The sequence below is a fragment of the Nomascus leucogenys genome, chromosome 10, assembly GCF_006542625.1.
Source record: "Nomascus leucogenys isolate Asia chromosome 10, Asia_NLE_v1, whole genome shotgun sequence".
Taxonomy (NCBI): Eukaryota; Metazoa; Chordata; class Mammalia; order Primates; family Hylobatidae; genus Nomascus; species Nomascus leucogenys.
The window spans coordinates 72,497,824-72,520,662 of NC_044390.1; the positions used below are offsets into that span (position 1 = coordinate 72,497,824).

The 22,839-nt window shown below is 40.7% G+C and overlaps 1 long non-coding RNA gene across 2 annotated transcripts in view; it reads left to right on the plus strand.

Annotated features, from left to right (window-relative positions):
- The window catches only part of C10H12orf75, a 40,928-nt gene extending 21,582 nt beyond the window's left edge, over positions 1 to 19,346 (plus strand). Inside the window, exons 3-7 of one of the 2 annotated variants that reach the window (XR_004032049.1) lie at positions 13,621 to 13,656; positions 13,748 to 13,783; positions 14,431 to 14,510; positions 15,300 to 15,337; positions 18,463 to 19,346. This is a non-coding gene — a long non-coding RNA (chromosome 10 C12orf75 homolog). The remainder of the gene's footprint in view (positions 1 to 13,620; positions 13,657 to 13,747; positions 13,784 to 14,430; positions 14,511 to 15,299; positions 15,338 to 18,462) is intronic. The other variant, XR_004032050.1, reaches the window with a different exon arrangement.
- Positions 19,347 to 22,839: the final 3,493 nt, after the last annotated feature.

Consider the following 22,839-nt stretch of genomic DNA (forward strand, 5'->3'; position numbering starts at 1 on the left):
CAAAGAGGTCATGGGGGGCTGAAGGAGGAAGAGAAGTCATTGCCTGTGTCATGATGGCCACATTGGTCACCCTGGGGACTGTAGTTTCAGTTGAGCAGGGTGAATGATAACCAAGTCAAAGTGGAAGTGAGCCAGGTGCAAGGAAGTGGAGAGAGTGATGTGGGTCTTTGGTTTTACGCTGTTTGGCAGTAAGGAATGGAGGGATGTTGGTGGCTTTAAGAGGAGGCAAATTTTCAAAATATACTATATTATAAAAAGAATACCAAGGAAATTTGGAAAGTACAGGAAAGTATTTTTTAAGAGAAAAATTCGGCCGGGCGCGGTGGCTCACGCTTGTAATCCCAGCACTTTGGGAGGCCGAGGCGGGCGGATCACGAGGTCAGGAGATCGAGACCACGGTGAAACCCCGTCTCTACTAAAAAATACAAAAAAATTAGCCGGGCGTGGTGGCGGGCGCCTGTAGTCCCAGCTACTCGGAGAGGCTGAGGCAGGAGAATGGCGTGAACCCGGGAGGGGGAGCTTGCAGTGAGCCGAGATTGCGCCACTGCACTCCAGCCTGGGCGACAGAGCGAGACTCCGTCTCAAAAAAAAAAAAAAAAAGAAAAAGAAAAATTCAGTTACTATTCTACCACCAGACACAATCATTATGAACATTTTACACTTCAAGTGTTTTTTGGTTAGTTGTTTCTGCCCAATTGTGAGTATGGTTGATTTTGTGTATTGAAGTTTGTTTTTCCTTTTGCCTTTTTTAAAAAAATTATTTTTTGGCATGGAGGAGGCATGGATATTGCTGTAGGCTAAAAGACACGAACCAGGAGAGTAAGAAAAGCTGATGGTGGTTTGGGGAGGGGGTTTTTCTCTGGTGGTGGAGAGAATAATGATGCGTGTAGATCCTATGACAGGCTGGAGAACTCAAAACCTAGCTAGGTTAACCTTCAAAACTTGAAAGCATGATTGACAATGTCTAGAAACTTAATCACCATAAGAAAAAGCCTACATGCGTATCAGAAAACAAGCCTTTCTTTTCCTCTCTTTCTGTCTCTTTGAAATTAAATCACAGTGCAGTAACACACTGAACAAAACAAACAAAAAAGTAAATTCAGGGTAATGACATTCGGCTGCTTTCACAAACCTGCGAACATCAACCATGTTCTTATTTTAGTGTAGCAGATTCTCAGCTATTTGGCACAAATAGGCTGCGTTGGGATATTTTTGGTAGGAAATGGCAGAAGCCCAGTTTAAACTGGCCTAAACAAACAAACACAAAGGAATTTATTGGCATGTGGAGTGGAAAAGCTCCAGGGACTTGGCTGTAGTCACAGCTGGATCCAGGTGATCAAAAACTCTCTTCTCTGCTTTCATCTTCATTCTTAGGCAGCTTTCCTCAAGTGGTGACAAACAGGACCAGTTTATATCTTATCAGCTTCGTAATTCCTGTGGAAAAAAACAGCTTCTTTTTCCTTGTAGTTTGATCAAAAGTCCTGGGGCTGGGCTCTCCTGGCCCGTTGGGATCGTGTTCCTATCTCTGAATCAGTCAGTGGGCCAGGAGAATGTGGGGTTCTCATTGGCCAGGCTGCGGTCATGTGCTCACCACTGGAACCAATCAGTATCATTAGCCCCACCTAACCATATGGCCAAAGAGCGAGAGAGGGGTGATTCCCCACACAAAAATTGGGATGCAGTTACCAAAAAAGGGGGAGAAATTGTAGGTGGGCAAGCAGAAACAATTGGAATTTAATTGAAAACATTTTTTTTTTGTGGATCAGTTTTCGTGTTCTTAAGTCTTGATTTAAAGTTTAAGCAATATTTATAAGAATATTATGACTATGTTTCCAATAAGAAACAGTATTAAATAAGTTGACTCAAATATAATGTTTGCTGTTGAAAATAAAAAACCATAGCTACTCAATGTAAACAATAAACAATGTAATTCAAATACTTCTTTCACTTAAAACATATAAAGTGAATTTTATTGAGATTCTTTCCTTGGCAAAGCTATTTTATTATTATGGAAGGTAGCAAATATAGAGAAAAATATTTTGGAATGAAATAACATAAAACCCATTGGCAATTTGTTTTTGTTTTTGTGTTTGGAAAAAAGAAATGATGAATCTTTTCTTTTGAGTTTCTTGGGATCCTTTATAAATTTCCCATGTCTAATGCACCCATGTCAGCTGAGCCCTCTCTGCTCCACAGAGATACAGACCTTAGGGTATCTGATGGGCTCTTTTCTCATCCGTGTAGTAGAAGGTAACGCTGTCTTCTGAGGGTGAAGAGGATGGGGTTGAAGTAGCATTGAAAAAGCCTGCATTTTGGAAGCAGAGAGACCTGTGTTTAAAATTCCCTTCACCATTTATTAGCTGTGTTACATTGTGTCCTTAGTATAATTATCTGTGAAATTGGGATAATATAATAACTGTGCAGGGTAATCATCTTCATCATCATCATTCTTACAGTAATAGCTAATCTTTCCTGAGGACTGTGCACCATACACTGATTTCCAGCATTTTCTGTACATTATCTCCTTCCATACCCATGATAATCTGATGGACAGAATAATGATGTTTCATTTTACAAGTGAGGAGATGGGGAGCACAGAGAGCTGAAGTAGCTGCTGGAGGGACAGATTACAAATACAGTATATTTAATATCCTAGGAAAATGCTTGGCATTATGCTTGTTGCCCCTGGTGAATAACAGCTAGAATTATTAGTTAGTTTAAAATGTTGTTGAAAAAATTTGGCAGGGCCTCTGACATGAATACTTGATGGCAGAAGACCCAGCATATTGAGGGCCTAGCTGTGGTTAGAAATCATATATTCCCATTGGTAGCCACGATGAGATTTTCCTTAGGTTGGACCCTGTGAAATAGGAGCAGGAAGAGAGAAAGCAGATGGATGGATTCATCCAGGGATGGAAAGGAATAGGTGGTGACCAGCAAGTGCCACAGAAATACTTGACTGTAAGACACGTGCTAGGGAGAGAGGGAAGGGTAGCATGAGGGGCTGATGGATAGGGAGGATGGGGAGGGATGGATGAACTGGAGCTGATGTTGCAATAAGAAAGCAGCCTTCTTGGGAATGATGGGACTATCGAAAGGAGGATTTTTTTTTTCCTCCCTAGGGAGTGGGATTTTCTACTCTAAAATGTGGTAAAATAGTTCCAGGAACTAAGCTCCATGGAGCAGCCATGGGAGTATGTTAGCAGAGCAGCACAGAAGTTGTTGGGATAGAGGAAGTCAGCAAAATATGAGGTGAGAGGTTGGATGGGTGATTTTCACGAATTTCTTTTTTTTTTTTTTTTTCAGAGTCTTGCTCTGTTGCCCAGGCTGAAGTGCAGTGGCGCTATCTCAACTCACTGCAACCTCTGCCTCCTGGGTTCAAGTAATTCTCCTGCCTCAGCCTCCCAAGTAGCTGGGATTACAAGCGCGTGTCACCAAGCCCAGCTGATTTTTGTATTTTTAGTAGAGTCGGGAGTTCGCCATATTGGCCAGGCTGGTCTCGAATTCCTGACCTTGTGATCTGCCCGCCTTGGCCTCCCAAAGTGCTGGGATTATAGGTGTGCCCCACTGCGCATGGCCGTTTTCATGGAGTTTTAAATTGACCAAGATAATGGTGCTTAGACAGAAAAACTTTGGGTCAGGGTCAAAATCTTTGGTGCACTGGGGACAGTTATGGCAGGGTGTAGACTCCAGAGAGGAGAGGTTCTGAGTGAAAATGAAATGGCCCCACCTGTAAGAGCTCTGTGGGGAGATGAGGAGCATGCTGGCTTCATCTCCTGTTAGGAGAAGCTGGGATAGGTGAGAACAAGATGCATATTCTTGAGGTTTTGAGAAAAGTGGTGCCAGCAAGGAAAAGCAAAATTTCTTAAGGTAAGGAGATGAAGAGTGCACCCTTGCCTTATAGCAAATGATGCTTTTACAACCAATTCTGAAATAATTCCTAACACTGTGCGCTCCTTAGTAAGAGAATAACCAGGAGGAGAGCCAGAGAGGACAGGGAATTTGCAGTCCAGCTCTTGATCCCTTGCTTCTGGACAAAGAGAAGTTGAAAAAATTCCTTTGAAGTGAATGTTGCTCATGTTCTTCGTTATACACTCTGGAAGAAAGAAAGGGACTAATATTGGCCAATGGGCTCATCCAGGGAGAGTGATCAAAAGAAAACTGTCCAAAGAAGTTTTGAAATTGGGAAGAAATGAATGATATTAAACATAGGCCAAAACAGCCAATGGTAAAACATAATTCATTGTGTAATTAAGGGTTTGCAAGAATGGATTGAAACCACCCCAAGGAGCAGGAACCATTATGAAAACATGTTATAAAGAAAATTAAATAATTACATTTTATCTGGAGAATTGTAGTGTAGATGGAAGTAAACACAATCAATTAATAACCCTATTCCAGAAGGTTATCATGAATGGTAACTAGAAACAGATCAGGAGAGCCATGGTCTCCAGGGTTTCCATATTCAATTTTTATTGTTTACGAATCAAAATAAGTTTAGCCTCTTTAGTGACACTGCAAATAATGGAAAAAGAAAAGACTACAGGCTTTTTTTTTTTTTTTTGCTTTTTAGATCAGCTCTAATAAGAATAGCTGTATATTTAGAACGTTTTTTCTTGATGAGTAAGTAAAAAATTAATAATTTCTTTGCCACATAACTTTGTTAGTTCTGGAAGCCTAAGGGAAGTGAGAACTTTCTGAATTTTCAGGCAAGTTGTAGCAGGGATGACTTGAGAGCTGCTGTTTCGAATGGCTGGCTGCTGTCTAATATTTGTCATCTGTATTTGTCCTTGATCATGACATGGTTCCATTATTTCACTGTTAAAATCTTTAGGTCACTTGGGATAGCTGTTTTATACAACCCAGAATCTAAGTAAATGTAATGATGAAAGATTTTGACTACCATATATTACTGAGGAAGAAAAAGATCCATATTTTATATATTAACTTTGAATAAGGTTTCACTTAATGAAAGTGATAGTTATTGATTAGATAAATCATAGTAATATAAAATGATTGTAAGGTTGAGGTGTTCTATGCAGATATTTGGTTTTAAATAGGCATGCAAAAAATACATTAATTAAAAAAAGGCCAGGTAGGTGAAAGCCCACCCACCCCAAAGAGCAGCCACAGAGACATGGTCGTTTTGGAGGCAGCCAACCTTCCAGAACCCCAACCTACAAGAAGGCAGAGCTTATTTATGATTGGAGAGACATTCAGTGTCTCTGGTTCATTCAGAAAAAGTCTGTGACCCCAGTGTAAAACAGAAGGGTGCATAACTACCTAGAGAATCTGGATCAGCACTGCTATTCACCCTGAGAAGGGTAAGAATCTGGATCAGCACTGCTATTCACCCTGAGAAGGGTAAGAAGAGCACCTGGCTGGTTTTAGTAAGTTCACAGGAAGTGAGCTACAAGTGGAATTAATAGAAACTCTGAGACAGAGGAAACCCGAAGCCATCCATCTCTAATGTTAGTTGCAGTGGTTGCCTTTGGTCAGTTGCTTTTTTTTCTTTTCTTCTTTCTTTTTCTTGCATGCCAAGTGTCAAGCCAACTTTGGTAAGGTACATATCACTAAACAGTATCTTACTCTACAAGAGTGAGTCGTGTTTAAACCATCAACTGAGGATCTATCTTTTCAACAATCCCAAAAGATGTTCAAAGTGGGGAGAATATGAGTTACGGGGGTCACCTTGAATAACACTTGTTTCTGCAAACAGTTTTATTAATGCTGTGACTGAAAGTCTGAGTCAGAGCCCTGTGAGTGTGTGACCTTAGGCTAGGAGATGATTATGATACTCAGCGGGTGGCTTGAACCTCGACTCATTCTTTCTCCTTGATCCCCTGTTCTTTGATAAAATAAACTACATTTTTTGCTAACAAAAGGAGACCTGATTTTAGTTGAATGCCCAATGTATTTTCTCTGCGTGCGTGCGTGTGTGTGTGTGTGAGAGAGAGAGAGAGAGAGAGAGAGACAGACAGACAGACAGACAGACACAGGGTCTTGCTGTGTTGCCCAGGCAAGTGGTGCGATCATGACTCACTGTAACCTCGACCTCCCAGGCTCAGGCAGTCTTCCCATTTCAGCCTCCTGAGTAGCTGGGACTACAGGTGCAAGCCAGCATGCTTGGCTATTTTATTTTGTATTTTTTGAAGAAACAGGGTCTCCCTTTGTTGCCCCAGCTGATCTTGAACTGCTGGGCTCAAGATATCTGTCTGCCTTGGCTGCCCGAAGTGCTGAGATTACAGATGTGAGACACTGTGCTGGGCTCAGTGTATTTTTTAAACCTGGTCCAAATTGGTGAATACATGTTCTGTGATTCTTAGGGAACGTTCTCGTGGCTTAAAAGGTTTTATAGCTGGGTGTGGTGGCGCGTATTTGGAGTCCCAGCCACTCAGGAGGCTAAGGTGGGAGGATCACTTGAGCTGAGGAGTTCGAGACCAGTCTAGGCAACATAGTGAGACTCCATCTCTACAAAACCAAAAAAACATATGTTAGCCAGGTGCGGGGTGTGCGCCTGTGGTCCCAGCTACTAGGGAGGCTGAGGTGGGAGCATCGCTTGAGCCTGAGAGGTTGAGGCTGCAGTGAGCTATGATTGTGCCACTGCTCTCCAGCCTAGGCTACAGAGCAAGACCTTGTCTCAGAAAAAAAACAAAACAATAATAAAAAATAAATAAATACAAGGTTTTCCTGATAAGATGGTATTTGAGGTTATGATTAAAAAATATTTCACTCTTACATTTTTTCAAATGTTGCATTACTTTCCACAAATTTTTCAAATGGTATAGATGAGGAGAAACAAAACATTGTCTTGATACCAGAGAAAGCAATTTACCGATAGGTTTTCAGTCATGCTTACCCTGGAAAAACAAGCTTATTACACAAGTTTATAGTAGTGGCTCGTGTGTAACTAGAAAATGGAATCACTGCTCAGTAAAATTAATGTAAATCCTTTAGTACTGGGGTCCTCCAGCACTCTTTGGACTCCGGAAGTCAGTCTTCCTTCTAAGATTGGCTGTGGGCACAGCTGTAAAGCGGATGATGTTTCAACCAAACCCCAGCCCTTGGTTCCAGTCCCTTCCCTTGGGTCTTCCTTCCCCTTTCACTTCTCTAATGGACTTAATGTCTAGCATAGCTCCCCTAGCAAGAGCAGAATTTGTCTTGATGTGCCATGTGCTTGTTTCCAGATTACCCTTGATCCCTTGGTAATTTGGGCTAGTTTCTCTTCTCCTGCGTCGGCACCAACGTTTGACTCCATGGTTGTGAAATTGGAGAAGTCCTGATAAGCCTCAATTCTTGGGGCCAGGCCAGAAGAGGTGGGAGGGAAACTGGTAGAATTCACCTTTTACTTTTTGTTTTTAGGTGATTTGGTTTATGGCACCTGATCCCTTATCTCCTCTAACTCTGCATTTTGGTTCTCTTGGTATAAGCCTTATTTTCAAGGTTTCTTCCCCATTTATAGTAGATTAAAGGGTACTCTTTTTGTCCCCAAGTTGCTTCTCTCCCATTTTCCAGTTTTTAGTGTGTTAGCTTATGGGTGTCTGGGCATTGCTTCCTGAATTATGCCCTCCACCCCAGGAGGCTGTTATTTAGAGGTGGATTACTACTGGCTGGGCACAGTGGCTCACACCTGTAATCTCAGCACTTTGGGAGGCCAAGGTGGGCAGATCACTTGGGGTCAGGAGTTCAAGACCAGCCTGGCCAACATGGTGAGGCCCCATCTCTACTAAAAATACAAAAATTAGTCAGGCTTGGTGGTTTATGCCTATAGTCCCAGGTACTTGGGAGGCTGAGGTAGGAGAATCGCTTGAACTCGGGAGGCGGAGGTTGCAGTGAACTGAGATCGTGCCACTGCACTCCAGTCGGGGCAACACAGCCAGACTCCTTCTCCAGAAAAAAAAAAAAAGGTTACGATTATACTATGAGAGATTTATCCTGGTTGTTGTATGTCCACTTGCTCCTTTTCTATGGGAGCAAGATTATGTTTAAACTGAGTTTGTAGAGATATTTGGAACAATTAACTCCCAAAGAGTGTGATCAAGTGCAGCAGGACAGTTTGACCTCTTTTCTAGTTTCAGCCACCATGAATTGGCCTCGTCTTCACTTTATCTCCTCCAGCACAGAATAGTTCAATCTCCAGGCCCTGCTCTCTGAGGGAAGATTCTAGAGGGTGAAGTCATCTCATTCCTTGCTCTTACTGATCTGCATTAGGACTGACTGCAGAAACTAGGGCCTTGCTGCCTCCTTCTGAGGACCTTCTGGGCCCTATCAGTGGCTGCTATTCTCACAAGGCTGGGGAGGGTGTGGCTCTGTGTTCTGCTCTCCCTCCCCATTTCTTTCTCTGGTTTGGGGGACAAATTTTGCAGTCCATCAGCAATCACAGCTGCAGACCATGCAGTGGTCACTGCCCTACAACTGGAGCTGTAGTGACCAGAAAAGAAAATAATCACATCCTTGGTGAAGAACGGAGCGGCTCATCCAGGAGCTTATGTGGCTGTGGATGTTCTGGCCTGAGCATGACCATTTCCAGCAAGACATTGTGGATCCTCAGGGCTGAAGAAGGACCAGACACTATTTTTATAACTTCTGAAACCTGACAGAAATCTATGTGTGCCTACAGTGATGTGTATCTGTAAATGTAAAATTTATTTGCCTTTGATTTGAATGACATAAGCTACCTGTGGGCATCTCAGTTACCCCACGCCCATCAGAAGCTCCTTTTGGCACTTACATGTCTAAGAAAATATTGACAAGTGAATTATTATAATTATTATTTCTTGAGACGGGGCCTTGCTCTTTCACCCAGGCTGGAGTGCGGTGGCATGATCTCAGCTTACTGCAACCACTGTCTCCTGGGCTCAGGTGAACATCTGGGCTGCCTCATCTTAGATCTTTTTTTTTTTTGAGACTGAGTCACTCTCTGTCACCCATCCTGGAGTGCAATGGCGCGATCTCGGCTCACTGCAACCTCCGCCTCCCAGGATCAAGCAATTCTCCTGCCGCAGCCTCCCGAGTAGCTGAAATAACAGGCACACACCACCATGCCCAGTTAATTTCTGTATTTTTAGTAGAGACGGGGTTTTGCCATGTTGGCCAGGCTAGTCTGGAACTCCTGACCTCACGTGATCCGCCCGCCTCGGCCTCCCAAAGTGCTGGGATTAAAGGTGTGAGCCACTGCGCCTGCCCTGTAGATCATTTTAAGGAATCAATGTACCTTTTTCCCTCACAAGAGGGAGGCTCGTGTGATCCTCCCACTGCTGCCTCCTGTAGCTGGGACCACAGGCGCACACCACCACACCTGGCTAATTTTATTTTCTGTGTTCTTAGTAGAGACGAGGTCTTGCCATGTTGCTGAGGCTGAAATTATTAAGGCAGGCAAAATCTTTCAAAATAAGGAGTTTTGTAAGGGGGGAAAAGGTATGTTGATTCCTTAAAATGGGTTGCAGATGGGGCAGCCCTGATGTTTTGATAGCTAGGGCATTATTCAACACTTGAGAACTTGAGAACAAGGATTCAAATCCTAAAGACTTAAAGTTTCTTGTAAAAGTGTTGAGTGATAAAATAAATTTAACATCCCAGTTTTGAACGGCTAGAGGATAATGTCCACTTCTTTTACCAAAAAACGACCTTTAGGGAAATGAGTCCCCCCAGCAGAAGGTGTGCTTTTTAGGCTTTTTAGACTGTGGAGCCTACAAACCTAATAACCTGAGGCAATTGCATTGGCCTGTCAGGAGCTTTGGCTTAACATGTCTGGGCCTTCCTTTTACCAGGCATCTATATTGCTGTGTATTGACCCATTTTTCTTCCTTATGTTAAAGCTTGTGCAGTTGGGGCAGGGCCACACCACCCCAGCAGGTAGGATGCTGTGTCCCCTTGAACATTGGCAGGACAGCATTTGGTTCTCTCCCCAGGCAGCTCAACACAATGGCTTGGACCTATCCTTCCACAGGAAGAGTTGGCTTAGACCAACCACCGCTTTCTGATTTAACCTTAGTCTGGACCTGATTGTCCAGATGAATAGATTCTAATATTAACTGCTCATCAGAACAACCTTTGTACCTGCATAAAAATGACTTATGTGGCAATTTGACAAGATCTGCAAAGATTGATGGTCCCTGGCAGCTGTTAGAGGTTGTTTCTCATGCTGATGAAACAGACTAGGACTCTTCTACCATCTTGTTTCCGACTTTTCTTGAGTGGGATGATAAAAATTGGAGAGCTCCTTTGGGAGGCCAAGGTGGGTGGATCATGAGGTCAGGAGATTGAGACCATCCTGGCTAACACGGTAAAACCCCGTCTCTACTAAAAATACAAAAAATTAGCCGGGTGTGGTGGTGGGCGCCTGTAGTCCCAGCTACTCGGGAGGCTGAGGCAGGAGAATGGCGTGAACCGAGGAGGTGGAGCTTGCAGTGAGCTGAGATTGCGCCACTGCACTCCAGCCTGGGCAACAGAGCAAGACTCTGTCTCAAAAAAAAAAAAAAAAAATTTGGAGAGCTCCAGCTGCGGGAAGGTGCATGTTTATCTAATGCAAATTAGCATAGGCCTACAGTGTATGAAGCAGGAATTAGGATCACACAAATCTGGGTTTGAATTCTGGCTCTACGATTTAGCTTCGTAACTTCGGTCATGCTACTCAGTTTTTCATTTTTAAAATGTGAGTAGTACTGGTCTTCCAAGATTGTATGAGGATTAAATGAACTAATACAATAGGATTAGCAAAGTGTCTAGTATAGTTACACAATCAGGTTGAGAGATGGGGTGATGGTCAAAGCTTTTGCAAACGCAGTAAGGAGGTGTATTGCCCACTTTAGGAGAAGCCACTACGTTGGTCTTTCACAGGAAGTGTTTTTGACTTTGACATTTTTCTACCTGAGAAGCAGAGTGGTGAATGAGAATGTGAAGCATGGCTTTGGTGCCAGATGGATGGGGTATGGATGTTGGTCATGCTTGTTAGTCGTGTATGTTTATTAATTGCATGGCTTTCTGCACCTGGTTCCTCAGGCCTAGGCCCTCAGAGCTGTTGTGAGGAATAGCCTGGATGCACGTGCAGTGTCCTGCACTGTGCCTGACACACAGGAGGGACTCATGAATGACACCATTGTACCCACGGAGTCCTGGTCTCTAGACCTAGTGCTGTAGAATAACTGTTGGTGGAAGGAATGGATGAAGTGGCAGTCTTATACATGGGAGTGTGTATGCAAAGGCAGGCTTTACAACGTATTGGAAGGTTTAAAAGAGTGGACATCTGGCCGGGCGCGGTGGCTCACACCTGTAACCCCAGCACTTTGGGAGGCTGAGGTGGGCGGATCACGAGGTCAGGAGATCAAGACCATCCTGGCCAACATGTTGAAACCCCATCTCTACTAAAAATACAAAAATTAGCTGAGCGTGGTGGGACGTGCCTGGAATCCCAGCTACTCGGGAGGCTGAGGCAGGAGAATCACTTGAGCCAGGGAGTCAGAGGTTGCAGTGAGCCGAAATTGCGCCACTGCACTCCAGCCTGGCAACTGAGCAAGACTTCATCTCAAAAAAAAAAAAAAAAAAAAATAGAGGGGGCATCTTATAAGTCTTTATAGGTGGTATTTTTAAAGATTTGGCATTATATCTGAAGCTTAATTTATTATCCAATAAATATCGCAACTGCATTAGCACTTCCTGCCAGTTATACATGTAAGATTGTTGATTAATTTTATAATGGAGAACACAGATTGAGTTTTAAGATATTGAATAATTTAATAGGAGAAAGTAAATGACTGTTTTCTTACATTTGGGAAAGTGAAAATATGTTTTAAAACCTTGAATATATCCTTAAGCACAGTTAAGCAAAAGGGGAAAGAATTAAAATAAACGGATATATAAATGGATATGAAAAGAATAGTTGTGGCAGGAAATGTGTGTCGTAAGCTACCAGTTACATACAGGTTCAAGTGATTTCATGAGAAAGTGAATCACTCAGGACCAAAGTAAACAGTTCTTATCAGAACTTATCTTGAACGAGTTTGTCCTCATCATTTCTCCATTACCTATGCTAAAGGATTATAAATCCATTTTAATTAAAAGTAGTGAACAACTCTTTCTTATACCACATCAATAAGCATAACACCATTAGTATGACTTTGACACTTTTGAATTAAAAAACGATCCAGCATTAACAAGAGGTAAATGAAGCTGATAACCATCTAGTGAATTTAGGTTATATGCTCAGTTGGATAAATTAGGTCTCAAGATGGATTTTGCACTCTCTTCCAGTATTAGCTGTTCATGGCCAGCGTTCACCAGATAATTATTAAATCTACACTTTCCTTCTTTATAGACTTGGACTTACTGGCTGTTGTGATAAAGCAAAAATCTTGTGCGCATATACAGTCACATTTGAAATATTCACGACTTTTAAGTGTGTAAAATCATAGTTAGACAATCTCTGAATCAGAAGAGTCAATGACGTTTAGATGTTTGCAGTCTGCTTTTTTCTCAACTGAAGCCCCTTAGCATTACAAGTTGAATTCAGCCAGATACATTGGAATCTTGTTGAATTTTTTTTTTTCTTTCAGAAAAGCAACTTATGTATGCCAACTAGTGCTTCAAGGAAAGTGTCCTGATTCTCTTAGAAATATGCCAAGGAATTCTGGTAGAATATGGACTCCTTTTTTTTCTTTTTTTTTTTTTTTTTTTTTGAGACCAAGTATCCCTCTGTTGCCAAAGCTGGAGTGTAATGGCATGATCTCTGCTCACTGCAGCCTCCACCTCCCAGGTTCAAGGATTCCTGTGCCTCAGCCTCCTGAGTAGCTGGGACTACAGGTGTCACCATGCCTGGCTAATTTTTATATTTTTAGTAGAGATGGGGTTTCACCATGTTGGCCAAGCTGGTCTCGAACTCCTGACCTCAGGTGATCCGCCTACCTCGGCCTCCCAAAGTGCTGGGATTACAGGCATGAGCCACCGTGCTCGGCTTGGATTCCTCTTAATGCAAGGAGAGAAGCTATGCATTTTAAAGTAGTGATCCCCTCTTAATGTGTCCTTTTAAACATTTCTCCCTATCTTTGCAGTAGATCACGTATGAAATGGCTCATGTTTCTAGATTAAAAAAATCAAATAGGCATTAACTCTTCTTGCACTGAAGAAATCTTTCAATACGTATAATTGTGCCACTGAAGTGTCATAAGAGATCTAAAATCATGTATTAGGACTGGAAGAGACCTGAGGGGTCATCTGGTCAACCAGCTTATTTTACAAATGAGACACAGGCTGGCAGCTCGCCCACAGCCTGTCTGTCGCACAGGGAGTGGGTGGTACACACAAGGCGGTAACTCAGGCTTCTTTCCAGTTTCAGCTGCCCTCAGTTTTCCATTTCATTTGGCAGTTGTACATGTTGGCATTTGCTGGATTCACACATTTTGGTTTGTAGAAAATTACCAAGTTTTAATGTATGAACGATTGAGGTGAAGGCAGAATATTGTCACAGAAACACTTGATGGATAGTTTTGCTCCTCTGCTTAAGTCTGATGGAAACATTTGAAGTAAAATTGACTTTAACTCAGTAGTCCCTTTTTCTCATAACCAAAAATGAAGTCCCCGACTATGTAACCAAGTGTCTCATAGCAAATGTTTCTGACCTTTTAGAACAGAAGAATCCATAACAGAAGATGACAAGAGGAGGTATGTTTGGTATTGCAGCTGGCTTTAGTTTGAATGGTTTTGGCCATACCTCATGGATTTAACACACTGTAGCATATTCCCAATAACACAGATTCCACCAGGAAAACTATTGGCACAGAGAATACAGGTAGGGGCATATGGTCTGAAAAAGAACTTGCCCAGGGTTCATCATCTTTGCTTCTTCCAAGCAAAGTTGGTTTTTGTCCTTTGCATGTGGCGCGTGCTAATTTTCATCCTGTGACCTTTGGGTGTGCTCTTCTCCCTAACTGGACGGCTTCCCTTCATTCTCTCAGCCTTCCCTGTCCTCCTACTTCTCTGATTAACTGCACTCCACCCTCATTTCTCTCTTGCTGTCTCTGCCCTCATTTTGTATCTCTCTGTTAGTAAGATATCTTTGTGTGTCCATAATGCCTAATATCATACCATGTTGACCACTCTGAATTATTGATAAATGCTAACTGTAACATGTCACTGTATGATATTTAATACTATACTAAATTGTAACATCCCAAATTCTTTTCTTCTTTCTCATTACAAGTAAAATATCTAAAAATTCTACTAACGCAATACATCTTTCTTTTTTTTTTTTAAAAAAGCTTCTTTTTAACCTACCAAACCAATTATATTCCCAAGGGCCATAATATTCTAGATTCTACTTTTGAAAAATCATGAGTTATTTTAATAATTATATAATTGTTTGGAGTACTCCATGCTTCTGTTGCTTCCTGTAAATAGATAGTACCATTTAAATTGGTTTGATTTCTTTTTATCAAGAAACTATGGAGGAGTATATGTTGGCCTACCATCTGAAGCTGTCAATATGGTGTCCAGTCAAACAAAGACGGTTCGGAAAAGTAAGTAAAATCATGTGCTATTGATTTTCCCTAATTATTTATTTTTATGTTTTATGAAAAAGCATGAAGTTTATATTTCAGCTTACTCGACTCAACCTATGTATTGGCTGCAGTGAACCATGTATAAGTACTGTCTGTTCATTGCAGTCATTGGTTGAAATGGCCACCCACATGGGAAGAAGAATTCCAGAGCATAATTTAGCTTTTATTTGTGGTTATGCTCCATATATTTAATTTCCTGTTACGTTTAGCAATGATCAGTGTGAAAACGAAAGCTAATATTTATGTAAGTTTATGGCATTTTCATAGAACAGAAAGGTAAATTTCTGTAATGTAAGATGACTGACTGATAAGCAATCTGCTGTTTAAAGGAAAAATAATTGCCTGTTGCATAATTAAATGAAATGAGGCTTCATTTTCTGAGTTTTAATAGCAATTATGGGGCCATTGAAGTCCTTTTGACTAATAGGCACCTTTTGACTGATAGATAGCTTCTTGCTGAAGGCAATTTTTAAGCGAGGCTCATGGTAAACAATGCCGATTTATAAAACCACTGTACAATGTATTGTCTGATGTATAGTTTTAAATGACTATTAATATTTTCGCTTTATACACAAGGCTGTATTACATTATTTTTAACATACTATGTTTGTTCCTCATTGTTCTTTCTGTACTTTGTGATTTAGACTAGCAAATACATATATGTCATTACTGTTTAAAGTTCTATAGAAAATTAGAATATGCTATTTATACTCTGAACATTTAACTTTTCTTAATTTTCTCTTTAAGATTAGAAGAAAATAACATCATGACTCAAGAATCAAGAGGTGCTGTATATTTTTCTAAATAATTCTATATATTTAGACTTGTTGATGAATGGACTGTAGATATTATTTGCTCTATATTTCTAAGAAATCTTGAACTTTACAATTTAAAGGAGAGGTTTCATCCTATGGAATTGTGTGTGTTTTATTGCAAAGAGGTGAATAATCAGATCAATTTTCTTTCAGCTACTTTTTTTCATTTCATTTTGTTAAAAATGAATATTTATTTAATAAGAGCAAGCTAAGTGTCTCCCTAAAACATTGAGATTTCACCCTTCTTCATTGCAGAAATCTTTGAGGGCCTAGGACTTGAGAAATGACAGGGAGAGACCAGAGAGGCTAGAACTGGGAATTAGATTAGAATCGATTTTAAGTGGTATTAGCCAGTGGTTAATATACAGAGAGGAGATGTGTCAGTACCAGAACTCCAGCAGAGATGGGCAATCGATCAATTAAGTCCCAAACACTTAATATTGATTCTAATCTAACCGAACAGAGATGTAATTAACGCAGGAAGGAATAGTAAGAATCAGAGAATAAGTTAACAGATTGGTTTTGCAAAACACGTTCAGTATGGACATGGCGAAGAGCTAGGAGTTAGAATTATAATAAGACAACAAGAACAAGGACAAGAGAGAAATAGCTTTCATTTATTAACTACCCTGCATACCAGTCTCTAAAAGACATGGAGCAGCATTTCCATACAGACAAAGAATCTTAGTTCACTGGGTCCACCAAGGGTCCAACAACACATTCCATGCTGGGCTCCCCACTGTATTTCACTCCTGGTGAATGACACCCAACCTCTTTTGAAGCCTCCAGTGATTAGGAATGTCCTATCTCCTGAGATAGCCTATTCTATTCTGGAAGTCAGGTTGCCTTGGTTATGAATTGAGGCTCTTATTTACTAGCTGGGCATGTTCCTTCCCCTTAATGACCTCAGTTGTGTTATCTGAAAAATGGAGCCAATACTTTGAAGAGTTGTTGTTAGTATTAAATATGAAATAAATGTTAGCATCTGCTATAATCGTCATCACCACCTTACTATTAATTTTTTTAATAACCAGAATCTAACCGTTGGCAGACCGAAAACAAGACTGATTTGATACTGAACCAACTTCTTGCCCAGGGCCAGTACTGGATTTGCTATTTGGGATGGGGTGGGATTACAGACTGATTTCACAGGTAGGGACAAACAAGCTTTCCTGCTAGAGAAAGGAGACGCAGAAACTGTAACCAGTTTCTTCCTGACAAGAACTAGAACAATCTTTGGGTAGCTACTTCTTTGAAGATTTGCTCATCAAGGCAACATTTTGGAGTTTTATCCCCTCCTACCCATGAACAGAGGGTATTCGGTTTCTTTTTGGGAAGTCACTGGAGAGTTTCTATTTCTAGTATTTTTAACATAGTTCTAGCCCTCCATATAGATTTCTGAGTTCTCTGCTAGTTTTCTCCCATGCAGAAGTACTTTTGTTTGTATCAAATAGAAAAGATAAGTTGAAACCAAGAATATACTGCTGTTTACCCTCCTGGAAACAGAATGTATTTCAAAAAGCATAGAAATAGAGTGGAAAGAGGTGCTGTCTAGATAGCCATCAGGAGACTGGGCAGCTCTGCTACCAACACAGACCTAAGATGGGTCCCTTAACTTCCCTCAGCTTGTCTCAACCACAGTTTTCTCATGGGAGTGTTAGACACGATGGTTGCTCACCCTTGTGGGTGGATCTGAAGTTTGCCGCTAACACTTTAGCAATAATCCTGGTGAGCAAGCTCATATAACTTTAGGCAGCTGGCTAAAACATTTCTTACTGTTCATGGCTGTAAATATATAGTATTTTATTGCCACTCCTCTCTCTCCTCAATTTTCCCCATTCTTTAACTCTTTCTCTTTTTTTTCTGTTACCCTTACATTTTATTTATTTACTTTTATTTTTATTTTACTTTAAATTCTGGGATACATGTGCTGAACGTGCAGGCTTGTTACATAGGTAAACATGTGCCATGGTGGTTTGCTGCACCTATCAACCCGTCTTCTAGGTTTTAAGCCCCACATGCATTAGGTATTTGTCCTAATGCTCTCCCTCCCCTTTCCCCCCAGCCACCAACAGGCTCCTCTGTGTGATGTTCCCCTCCCTGTGTCCATGTATTCTCACTGTTCAGCTCCCATTTATGAGTGAGAACATGCGGCATTTAGCTGTCTCTAAACAATTAGTTTGATTCTGGTCTTTCTGTAGCCTCCTTTGAATTATCTGAAAAGTTAGAATTCTAAGTTGACAGGCTGCCCATTTTCCTTAGATGCTAAGCATCCATTGTGGTCCTTATCTGTGGCATGTCTGAACTCAGTGGCTTTCTAGGCCTTAGTTGTTGGGCAGAAACCCTGGTGAGATGACTTCAGAAAAGAGATATTTCATGGAAAGGATTGGAGACACTTTTGTTGTTGTTGTTGTTGTTTGTTTGTTTTTTATGTAACATGTAGACTCTCTCTGAACTAAATGCACTCAGTGACCAAAGTTCAAAGTTGATTTGGTTTGGTTGATTTTGAAACAAATTGAGGAATGATTTCAGAATTCCTTAAAATTACTTATGTCAGGATGCAAATGTGTAGTTTCTTCTGCAGATGACCCTAGGGTGAAAGTTATGCCCACTTAGATGTGCAGAGTACTTCCAGCACAGAGGGCCTTAAGTGATGGTGCTCAGATGACAATGGATGGCCTGGCTGCATCAGAATCCCATGGGGGAGTGCCATGTAATGTGGAGGCCTAGGCTCTCCCAGGAGATTTGGACCAAGTGGGGAAGGGATGGAATTGTGACCGAACAGTCTCTATTTTTAATTTGGATGATGTTAATATACATGCAGCTAGGTTTGGGCATTGCTTATCAAGATGTATTTTAATTGTAAGTTTGTAAGTTTCTTTTCCTACCCAACTTTTGCCTCTTTATATAATTGTCATCAGTGCTTAGCTCTACACTGGCCACATAAGTCTTAAATTAATGTTGGGTGAATATTAAATAGGTGCTTTACTTAAAAGAAAGTCAGTAAATAACTTGTAGGCTTAAGGCTAATACATTTTTAAACCTAAGTTGTACCCATTTGATCACTCTTTTCTCCTCTTCTGTTGTCTCCTTAGCTTGCTCATCAATTTGGAAGGAATTTGGCTCCGTGGGACATTGTAATGTGCACAGACATTTCCAAGGAAATTCTAAACAGTCACCCTTCCCTTTTGCATTCCCCCAAATCTTAAGTGTGTACGTAAAACCCTGGGTACATATTGTTGTGGTAATAGAAGGGAATTGGTTAAACAGTACACTTGTTTATGGAACTTTCTGTGGCCACCTACAAAAGACAAGTTAACAAACTGTCATGGAGGCTGTTGTTGCCCATCCAGGGCCGCTGCATTTGACAACATTTCCACCCTGGCCACTCAACACATTTCATGGAAGTCATGTCTTTTCACTGATACTTTTTTGATAGTTTTTATATAACAAAATCCTTATTCTATTTATAACTTAAGATGATAAGGCACTATAAATGAATGACCTAAAATAATATATTTGTCTATTATCTTTCGCTATTTCTACTTCACTTTAATTTTTAGCTGTAAAATTGGTAAATGGATTCTTACAACTATCTCTTTCCATTTTTTACTATTTGGTTATCAAATTTCATTTAAGTGTCAGAATTTCCTTTTTAGGAACAATGTGTATTTCATTGCAATATTTAAAAATAAACTCAAATTTGCATGCCATATGCACATTTTGATTACCTTTTTATTTTCTTTCATGAAAGGCATGTGCAACTATGAATACTTCATAGTCATTTGGGTTGCTCATTCTACATCACGACATCTCATCATATTAATTCTATAACTGCTTTCAAGGACTTGTGATGGATGGTTAGTGGGATATCTGGAAATTAATTTGATAATGAGTTGTGTATCTACTTAGTATTGCAATGTAAGTTACTCAATTTACCAATGTATTTCAACAATTAAAACGTTTTTATCCCTCTTCACTTACATTTCTTAATTATTTTTCAAAAGAACACTTTAAAGAAGTCACACGTGGCATTGTGATGTATAGATACAGTATATAAACATATAAAGATAATAATGTATAGGTAGATTGCTATGAAAAACCAAAGTTTTTCACAGGAAGAAAGGCATTATCTTATATATTTGGTCTATATGACAACCGCAGGGACATCAAATTGATAAAAATTTCAAAGCTAAGAATTACCAAGAAATTATCCTGATACACACATTCCTGTCTCATGTTCATAAGTCCATAATGGTATTTAGGTGGAATATCAGCAGTTTGTCCTGTTAGGGATAACAGATAGACTGACTTTTTTTTTTTTTTTTTTTTTGAAATGGAGTCTTGCTCTGTCTCCCAGGCTGGAGTGCAATGGTGTGATCTTGGCTCACTGCAACCTCTGCCTTCTGGGCCCAAGCGATTCTCCTGCCTTAGCCTCCCAAGTAGCTGGGACTACAGGTGTGCGTCACCACGCCCTACTAATTTTTTGTGTTTTTAGTAGACATGGGGTTTCACAATGTTGGCCAGTCTGGTCTTGAACTCCTGACCTCAGGTGATTCACCTGCCTCGGCCTCCCAGAGTGCTGGGATTATAGATGTGAGCTACTGCACCCGGCCAGATTGACTTTTAAAAAACTTTTAATTTTGAAATAATTTTAGATTCATAGAAGCACATAAAGGTTATAAGAAGAGTTCCTGTATGCGCTTAACCCAGCTACTTCTAATGTTAATCTTGCATGACCACAGTACGTTTGTCAGAAGAATTTAAACATAGGTACGATGTGATAAACTACAGCCTTTAATTAGATTCCAGCAGTTTTTCTACTAATGTCCTTTTTGTTTGTTTCAGGATCAAATCCGAGATTCCATTGCATTCTGTTGCACTTGATCATCCTGTCTCCTTAATCTCCATTTGTCTCCTTAGTCTCCCCTTCCTGGTACTTTCTTTGTCTTTCCTTGTTTTTCATGACCTTGACACTTTTTTAGCCTACTGATCAGATATTTTGTAGTGCATTTAATTTGAATTTGTCTGTTCTCTTATGATTGGACTGGGGTTGTAGATTTTTAGGAAGAGATATTAGCTGGGTGTGGTGGCACACACCTACAGTCCCAGCTACTCAGGAGGCTGAGGTGGGAGGATTGCGTGAGCCCAGGAGTTGGAGGCTGCAGTGAGCTATGATCGTACAGCTGCACTCCATCCTGGGCCACAGAACAAGACCCTGTCTCTGGATCAAAGATTGTTGGGAAGAGGACCACAGAGGTAAAGTGGCCCCCTCATTAGAGCATATCATTATATCTCATGATCCCAACATGATTTATTACTGCTGATATTAACCTTCATCACTTGACTAGGTGATATCTGGCAGCTTTCTCTTTGATAAAGTTTCAAGTTTTTTTCTTTCTTTTTTTAATTTTGGAGATGGGCTTGCTGTGTTGCCCAGGCTGGAGTGCAGTGGCACGATCACAGCTCACTGCAGCCTCAAACTCCTTGACTCAGGCGATCCTCTTGCCCCGGCCTTCTGAGTAGCGGGGACTAGAGGTGCATGCCACCACGCCCAGCTAATTAAAATTTTTTTCTGTAGAGGTAGGGTTTTGCTCTGTTGCCCAGGCTATTCTTGAACTCCTGGCCTCAAACAATCCTCCTGCCTTGGCCTCCCAAAGTGCTGGGATTACAGGCGTGAGCCACCGCACCTGGTCTCTAGTTTTCCATTTTCATCCCCTGTTCCTTATAAGTGATAAATGAACCACTAAGTTGAGACCACACTCAAGCACGGGGAATCAAGCTTCACCTCCTGGAGAAAAGAGTATCAAGGAATTTTTGGACTCTTTTAAAGGCACCATGGTAATTAATAAGTAATTTGGAGAAGATAGTTTGAGACTCTGCAAATACCCTTTCTCTCCTTAGAGTTTTGCCCACTAATTTTCAGGTTCATCCTTGGCTGTTGTCTGCAGCACATTTTTATGTCACATAAAAATGTGACTTTCTATTTCCCTCGTTCCTCTACCTGTATTATTTGGAATTCTTCTCTAAGGAACATTTGTCCCTTTTTCCCCCATTTACTTATTTATTCAGTCACTCATTTGCATCAGTATGGGCTTTTGGATATTTATTTTGTCCTTTAGGTTATAATCCAATACTCTTGCTATTTTGTTGCTCAAATTGTTCCAGCTTTGGCCTCTGGGAGCTTTTTCAGGTTGGCTCTGACATGCCCCATCCTCCCCCACCTCCACCCCCTCCACCTTTGGTTGATTTTTAGTAACAAACAGGCCTCTAAAATAAAAATCCAAAAGTTTGTTTAAAACACATTCCTAAAACTTCATCACATTTCATCATAACTGAATAGTAATTTCCATATTGTGATAAGTCTTGGCATTTTCCTTCAACTAGACATTCTTTAAATTTAGAACCTTGTGATTCTTACTTGCCACCCACTTAACCTGTATCTTAAAGCTAATGACTATAATTTTTAATAAGTGCTGCAAGAAACTTGAGTGAAGAACTCAGAGAAGAATAAATAACATTAAAACATTTCAGAAGAAAAGTGAGAGATGGGTAAAACCTTAAAAATGCCTGATATTTAAGAGTTAATGCCTTTTCAAACAATATATGGTTTCTTCGCAAGATTATTATTGAAAAATACAATTAAGAGATGAGTTTCTGAGATTTTCTGATTGATAAGATTGTCTGAATAAAAAAAGTTTTCTTAAGAAATCTTCTAAGCTAGAAGGCGCTCATTGCTAGACTCAGTTAAAGAAGACAGCTATAATTTAGTTTTGGAGAAACTGCTTGGAACTCTGGAATGTAGAAAACTCTGGTTTTGACAAGTACAGCTGACTTCTGGGGTGCTATTGAAGAATGCTGGCCTATTGGAAAGTGATCTGGACTAGGCTCTGGGGAGAGAGGCAAAATGATAGAAGGCACTAAGTTAATACAATGGGGAGTTGCCTTTCTGGTTTTTTGAATTGTTAAAAGAGTTTGAAGAGGAAGAGAAAACAGGCTTAGCCTTGCAAATGGGAGCTAGTGTATCTGTACTGTATCCATGCCCAAGGGTGGGAAGAATTTCTGGCGTGGAAAAGTTATGTAAGGAACTCATTCCCAGGAAGACAGTTTGCATTTACTTATTTATGTATACTTAATGCGCCTAAATCAATTCAAGCACTACAGAAGGATGGTTTTCATAGATTTTGTCCCAGTACCCAATTCTGATTTTCATTTGTTTCCCAACCATCACCAGTTGAGTTCTTGCTGTGCCCCTGATGGGCAATGGTTACTGGGGTACAGCTGAAAGACCCAATCCATGCACTCAAGGCTCTTCAGATGAGTGGCAGATACCCTGGGTAGCCTATAAGGAACATCTAGAGCAGTGGCCGGGGCTGGTATAGATTACTTTGGGGCCACAGAGCAGGGACACCTAAATCAGAATGGTGGACGAAGGAAGACTTCCCAGAGGGCAGTCCCTGGTGCAGAGCCAT